The 8,139-nt window shown below is 34.6% G+C and overlaps 1 pseudogene; it reads left to right on the top strand.

Annotated features, from left to right (window-relative positions):
- The first annotated feature begins 985 nt into the window (after positions 1 to 985).
- LOC120592313 (uncharacterized) lies at positions 986 to 1,104 on the top strand (annotated as a pseudogene).
- Positions 1,105 to 8,139: the final 7,035 nt, after the last annotated feature.

The following is an 8,139-nucleotide window of genomic DNA, read 5'->3' as shown; positions in this document are numbered from 1 at the left end:
TAGTTAATTGAAAACAACTCTAAATTGCCCTCCTGAGCATAAAGAACCAGGGATTAAGATATAGTAGCGGAAAAGTATCAGGGTTTTAAAGACTTATATAAACAACACAGTTGTTTGAGCGGGTGACAAATAAATTCAAGCTCCCCAGGACACACTTGTTTAGGATTTTCCCAATTAGGCATTTTATTTGATCTTTGGGTCTGGGTGAGCCACAATTCTCTAGAATTGAAGAGGAGATTAACGGACCAGAAACAATGGCTAATTCATCTCTAGGGCTTTGTTTATTGCTTGTCTTTGCTAATTTAATACTGTTATTTCCAAACTTAAATAAATCAAAATGAGAATTGGGCTAGGGCAGCACATCTAGATGAGCTACGCAATCACAGGGTGATTCTTGGACACCCTCACCTTTACGTTAGGTTATCTTTACTTGAAAATAACGCTTCTGTTTTGGAGAGGTGTAAATAGTAGAGGAATAATGCTTTGCATATTATCTTAAGTCTGCTCATGGGAGGCAGGGAGGATGGAGAATAAGAGCATATTTACAAAAAGAATGAGGACAGAAATTTTAAAAAAGGTTTCAGTTTGGAGACTTGATTACTCACAGTAGCTTAGAGGAGAATAAATACAATATGGGGCACAGATAAAAGAAAAAGCAGGTTTTTCTTAATGATGGCTCTAGCATCTAAAATGAAGTGCAGCAGGTTGGGAAATCCTACAGAGATTTTTTATTTTATTTTTTTAGATATATCTGTGGACTAACAAACTTTGTTTTCTATCCTTGCATCCCTCTCTTTGATTTGGGGAATTCACTTTGTAAATGCAGTTACAGTGGAACAGAAATGATGCTTTTCTATTTTGATAGAAAGAAATTAAAGTAAATTTTTTATCTTACCCCAAATCAAAATATATTAGCCAATTATTTTAACATTAGGAAGTCAATTAAGCAATCCAAAGAAAATACATACTTAAAGAAAAGAAAAGTGTCTACGGTTATGCCACCCTGAACATGCCCGATCCCATCTGATCTCAGAAGCTAAGCAGGATCGGGACTGGTTAGTACTTGGATGGGAGACCACCTAGGAAGAACGAGTGCTGTAGGCATAAAAAAAAAGAAAAAAGAAAAACAGAAAAGAAAGGGTGCACATAAAAGCTTTAACTCCTATTCTTTGCCTTTTTTGACCAGAATGTGAATTCTGGGCTAAGATGTTGTTGCCAGCTGAACAGCTGAATATTTAGTCATCTCAGGTTATCACACTTTTAGATACGTTTGCAGTAGTCAAAAAAAAAAAATCTTTTTTCAAGCTCGCCAATTCCTTGTAAAACTTCTTAGGGTGTCAGAAAAACAACAAGAAAAAGAAAGAAAGAAAGAAAAATTTCTTAGCCACAAAGCACTGTTTTTGGAGCAATGTGGAAATATATGGCAAAGTCCTCCAACTTCTCACTTATAAACACTGTCCCTTGTCATGCACAAATAATAGAATCAAAGCTAACTTTTTTTCTTTTAAACATCTAGGAAATGCCTCTATTTGTTTGTTGATGAAGTCTAATGGTTATGTAATAATTGAAAAGAATTTAAAAGCAGTTCATCTCTAATGAAAGAAAACATAATGATGATAATTAAAGCTTATTAGGTCCATAAAGAACCTAACAGATTATCTTGTCTAAAAGCACTTTAAATTTTTATTTAACTTTTCCCTAACATATGGGGAAAGGAGAAACAACTCTCCCATGGCCATGTAGCAAGTCCATAACAAGTCCAGTTTTCTTTTTATTCTTTATACAGAGATTCTCATGTGATCTTAGTTGCGAAATTTGTATCATTATTTTCTTTTTCCTTTCATTTTGTCTAACCACAGGAAGAACAGCCTGGGAATTGAATGTTTCTTTGCCGTGTTCTATCCCAAGTGCTTAGTCTGTACAAAGTAGATAACATCTTGATGCCACGTTAAAGAACTGTGGTTTGATTAATCATCTCTCAGTCCTGTTACTCTTTTATAATCTTAACTTTCAGTTAAGTTCCTGTTTTTAAAATTTACATTCTCAGGCAACATTCACACTTTATGAAAATAGTCATGCTTTCCAAGGGCTAATTGAAACTCTACAGCTTGTATTACATCTTTTAGCAAAATGATAACATTATTTTATTTTAGAAACAAGCAATGGAGAATTTCAAAGTTATTAATTTTCTCAATCAAATAAAGCTTACAAATATTCATTAAAAATACATCCCTGCTCCCACTTCTGGTATTTATCCAAAGAAACCCAAAACACTGCTTCAAAGGGACACATGCATTGATATGTTAATTATAGCATTATTTACACTAACCAAGACACTAGCCAGGATATCCAAGGAGGCAATCTGGATATCCATCAACACATGAATAGATAAAAAAGAGATGGTACATATATACAGTGGAATATTACTCAGCCTGCTGAAAAAAAAAAAAAAAAAAAGAATGAAATCTTATCATCTGCAATAACATAGATGCACCTAGAGGTTATTGTGCTGAGTGGAGTAAGTCAGACAGAGAAAAACAAATGCTATATGTGGGCTCCAGGCCTGACTAGCCCAAAGTCTGACTGTGATCCAAGGTCTGACTGTGATCCAACGTCTGCCTGTGATCCAAGGCCCATGGCTAGGAATAGGATTCCAGACTTAGAAAACATGTAAACATACTTCAGCTTATTGTATCATGCGTGTGTGGCTGAATGCCACTTTTGTACTCTGCTATGTGAGGAGCCATGCAGTCCCCTGGAGAGCAGAAGGGGAGACAAGAAAGCAGGGCAGGAGAAGTACCTCGTTCAATAGACTATACTCCCCAATAAAACTGCACTTCACAAAAGAAGTGTGCTCCGCCCTGCACAATAAAGTTGGTTCCTGCCATTTTATCCTCACGTCTGCCTTTTATGCATTGGTCCAACTGGGACTCACACCAATGAACCTTCTGGGTCAGGTCAACAATATCCCTGATGCTGCCAATTGACAGTGTAGTGTCAACTACAATTGGTAGTTGAGACTATCGAGCCGCTCAGCCTCTGACACTATATGATTCTACTTACATGTGGAATCTAAAGAACAAAACAAATGAACAAACAAAACAGAAACAAACTCATAGATACAGAGAACATTTTGATGAGTACCAGATGGGAGGGGGTTTGGAAGGATGGGAGAATGGGTGAAGAGTTAAAGAAGTACAAACTAATATCTGGTGGATAGTCATGGGTATAGGGAGCATGGTATAGGGAATGCAATTAGCATTAATATGTCAGCGGAGGGAGGGAGCAATTGGGGGGATCATTTTACTAACTATATAGATGTCTAACCAACATGCTGTATACTTGAAACTAATTTTAAAAAATCAATTAAAAATAAGTACAAATTAGTAGTTTCAAAATAGTCATTGGGGATGTAAAATAGAACATAGGGAATAGAGTCAATAATATTATTATATCTATGTATATGGTACTAGATTTATCAGGGTGATCACTTCAGAAGTTATACAAATGTCTAATCATTGTTGTACACCTGAAACTAATATAATATTCTATGTTAACTAAAATTAAAAAATAAAAAATCATTAAAAAAGCCATCCTTATTCTATACATAAATATTTATTCCACATCCGTTATGAATTATTGTGGTAGTAGATAAAAATCATGTAGAAAATATGAATTGGATTTGAAATCTTCTTTTTTTAAGATTTAGTAAAGTTGATATTATTGACCTTAAACAAATAGCCAGCCAGATATTTCTCCAGCAAAATGGGTTTATTTGGGAACAACAAAGATTTGCACTTCGGGGCATGCGATCTAATGGTGAACCATTTGTAAGTCCAGAGAATAAAGATGAACTGTTCTTTCATAGAGGACAGGGTAGTTCAGATGGGCTGTTGTAAACAAAAAGTTTATTGGAAGAACCTGGGAGTTCTAAGTGTAGTGGACTTTCTCTGAAGTTGTAACAGTCTTTAATTGGCTGAGTAATTGCCGGAGAGAGAAGATCCTCCTTCTTCCGGATGGAGTAGTAGAGTAGAAAATCATCTTCCCGTTAGAGGTGGAAAGTATGTGTCTTCCTGCTTTGGGTAATTGACAATGAGTGGTAGGGTGTGAGAGCTTCCCTTATAGGCTCTCCCAACTCTAATTTGAGGTTTCTGTTTATTAATTTCACAATTTGATCTTTATAAAAATAACTAAAATAGAAAGTGGAAATATCCATGCATTTTGAAAGGTACAGAAAAATACTATGGGACTTTAGAATAAAAATATTTAACATATTTAAAGCATGTAATAAATGCCAGGTAATATTCTAAGGGCTTTACTTGCATTAATCTTTTTTAATTCTTACATCAATGTGAGTAAATGTTATTATTTTTGTACACTTTTGATTGAGAAAACTGAGAACCAGAAGTAAGTGATGGATCCTGGATTTTAACTGAGGTACCACAAAACTACGTAAGGAACTAACATAATATATTGTCTTCTTTAATGTAATGAACTATTATAATTGTTCCAGTTATAAATAAAACTAAAGAAAGCTGTGTGTCCACAACTTTTGTACATATTATGTTTTAAGATAAATCATAAAATCACAAGGAAGTCATATCTTGTCTTGGAGTACCTGGGAAACAAAATACAGTTACTGTCATTATCTGTATTCAGCAGCAATTCTTTTCTAATCTCTACAGCATTCTAATCTCTACACATGAAACACTGTAGAAATTGACCACGTTAGAGGAGGAAATTAAAAGGGAAAACAAAGTTTACCATTTGCAGGTAATTCATACAACGGCAAATAACTAATGGGCCGCAGTACCAAAAATATATGCATATCTGGAAAAATATCAGCATCCAAGTTGTTTTTTAAAAAATAAGTAGAACAGAATAAGAATCATATTCGAAGTAGGATCATATAAAGAAATATAAAACTAAGAAGGGACATTTGAAACTCTTCTTTTCCAAGGTTTTGCTTTCTCTGGAAAATAAGTCATTCTTTAGCAGCGAAACATGGCTCATAGATGAAAAGAGTTGAAAAGTATACTCCTTAGGACCAAACATAATACGTAATACTTAACTAACTAAACTTCACAAACAAAAGTACTGATGTTCACAACTGCCCTTTTATCATCTCCTTCTTTATTTATTTGCATGTTCTTTCTAAGATATCTCTTAATAAAATTCAAGATGGAAATGTTGTCAGCTGTTAATTATGTTACTAGCAGTGGGTTAGACTTAATTTAGTAAATTCCACCTTTCAAGGAATAATTGAAGAAATATTGGCTCAGGAAGGTTGTGTCTTTTCTAAGGCCACACAATCAAGATATGGTCTAGGAACTGACTAACATTTATTTATATCTAAAAGAACAGTTGCCTTCAGTAAAGACTTTAATAATCTGTCACTTTTCACAGAATCTCAATAGAAACTACTGCTCCAACTCCTATTTTTGATTCCTGCTGTTTCTGAAACATATAGTTAAGCAGGTTTCATGGTTTGTAAAATAGAATTTTGACAAGATGCATTTTTTTTTCATTCAACAAAAATGTAGGATTTGTGTTGAGAAAACAAATATGAATTCCAGACACAACACATTTCAACTGGGCAAAAGATGATAATTTTTTTAAAGAATAAAGAATGATATCATGCCCCATAGCTAGTAATTGTGGGGCGTGCTTTGTAGCCCAAGGCCAAAAGGCCAAAATCTAAAGAGCCCTGAGTGGAATGAGCAATATTTCAGAAGCCTGGGAATCAATCCCAGTCTCACTCTGTCCTCACCCTGTGATTCCCTGCTGGTACCTCCCACCAGTTGAACCCAAGCAGAAGTATCCTAGAGCATAAAGCAGAATGGAAAAGGTAGAGATTAGACCTGGAGAAACTGAAGAAAGATATTCAGCACAAACAGTACAGCACTTTCCTCTATGTAGCTATTGCATAATAGGAAGAGACAGACATATAAACAAATTAAAACAGTAAAGTATTATTGGTTCTATAATAGTATTGTACAGAGTACTTGAGACTCTGTGAAGCACTCGGTCCTCACATTGCCTTCTCTCTATCAACCTACGCAACAGATATCTATGAACCGAAGATACTGAAGATATGGGAAGGACCCAGTGAAAAGGAATAAAAGAGAAGCAATAAAAGGGAGGAATGCTAAGAACATAGGAAAATGTGATGTTTGTTTTCCACATGGAAAAACAGGTTAATAAAAGCCTCCCCTGAAATTCAGAGCAAACAATATTTAGTTACTAACACCTCAGTCTAAGGCTGAATATCCATCCTGACCCACAAAGAAATTATCATTGATCAACAAGATCATCAACATTCAGAATGTTGGAAAGGATCTTAAGACAAAATCTTTTTATATCTTTCCTTCCTTCCTTCCTTCCTTCCTTCCTTCCTTCCTTCCCTTCCTTCCTTCCTTCCTTCCTTCCTTCCTTCCTTCCTTTATTTCTCTCTCTCTCTCTTTCTTTCTTTCATTCTTCTTTTTCTTCTCACAATGACTGAACATTTACTATATAGGGTAGTCTTTATAAGGCACTGGGAATAAAATGTCAAGTAAAGTCGACACATTGAATGACATCATAAAACGTAGTCTACTGTACATAGCTGACCTGAACCAAATGAACACATTGTAAAATATAAATATAATGTAAGAGAGAATAACCTACCTAGTCTGGGGGTATAGGATGGGGTACATCATGAAACACTTCCCTGAGATAGTAATGTTCTAGCTGTGAATTAATTAAGCAAAGTGTTGAGAAAGAAGAAATGAAAATCAAATCTACATTCAAACCTAAGGAATTTCAAAATCTGATCATTTTTGTGAAATAATAAAGATAATTAATATCAGAAGGACATTTAGGATAGCTGTACATAACTAATTGGAAATATATCTATATAAGAATTATCTTTACATATAATTTTTCTATGAGGAAAAATTAAAACAGTATTCAATTTATAGGAATAAAGAGTCTGAAATAAGAGGGTACTATGCACAGTGAAAGCTACTTCAAGAATATTTGTAATATTTTCTAGAGATATCCAACCTATAATACTAAAAGCAAGAGGAAGATTTTTATTTCAGTCAGAAATTGAAGCAATTAGTAAAAGTGTGAAATCCATAATCATTTGTTGAGCTGATTTTAAAAGTGTTTATCATCACATTTAGTAAATTTCACTATCATAATTGACCATATTCTTCTCTCACACATGGCAGGAAGAAGCACACATGCTCCTTATTGATACCACTAGAAGACACGTGCATTAAACCCCAGGAGCAAAATTTAACTTTAATGCATGTATGGGAAAATCACTTTACTCATAACTATGCACAAGTATAATTACTGAACAAGGATGAAATGGCATGCAATTAAGTGGAATACCCAGGGATCACCCAGGGCATAGTTGTAGAATAGAGGAGACCAAAGGAATAGCTGCTTAGGGAATAGCAAACTCATCTAAGAACAATGTTCCCCTTCCTTCTCTTGTTGACTTTTCAGAGGTGACTGGAAATGTGCCCTCTTGGATTTAGATGAGGAACTACTGCCCTCTCAAACAACCCCTGTCCTCTCTGCCTGGTTACATCTAGATTCTCTCTAATAGATATTTAAGGACTTGGGGGAAAAAATCATCATAACAAAAATATAAGCTGGATTTGTCATGGCATTTTCAGCTCCTGAAAGTTGTATTGGCCATCACAGCAATAGGATGTTAGGTGTAGAGTCACTATGACCTTAGAAATTGACACGCTGACATTATGGGTGATTTGATTACATAGCTATGCTGTAAGAACGGCAATCACATGTCCCAGTTTTCCCAAGATAATCTTAGTTTATACTTATTACCTCAGCGTAATTATTAATAGCACCCACTTCCATTTCCAAAGATGTGCTTATTTAAATGATAAATTGGACTGTCACTCTATCAATAAGGATAATAATATAAGGACAGCATGCTGGGAAAGCATGCTATTAGATTGAATTAGTGTTTTCAAGGGAATAAAATTAAATTCTAATCAATACATCTATATTTTCTCTGTGTACTGCTTGGCAGCAAATATGAATACCCAAGGAGAGATACTGGACTAAAATTTGATATATTTTTTTAAAATTATATATGCTGAATAAAATTCCAGTCGTACT

This window comes from Pteropus medius, unplaced genomic scaffold (assembly GCF_902729225.1).
Source record: "Pteropus medius unplaced genomic scaffold, Ma_sr-lr_union100, whole genome shotgun sequence".
Classification (NCBI taxonomy): Eukaryota; Metazoa; Chordata; class Mammalia; order Chiroptera; family Pteropodidae; genus Pteropus; species Pteropus medius.
This window is presented reverse-complemented; position numbering and strand designations above follow the sequence as displayed.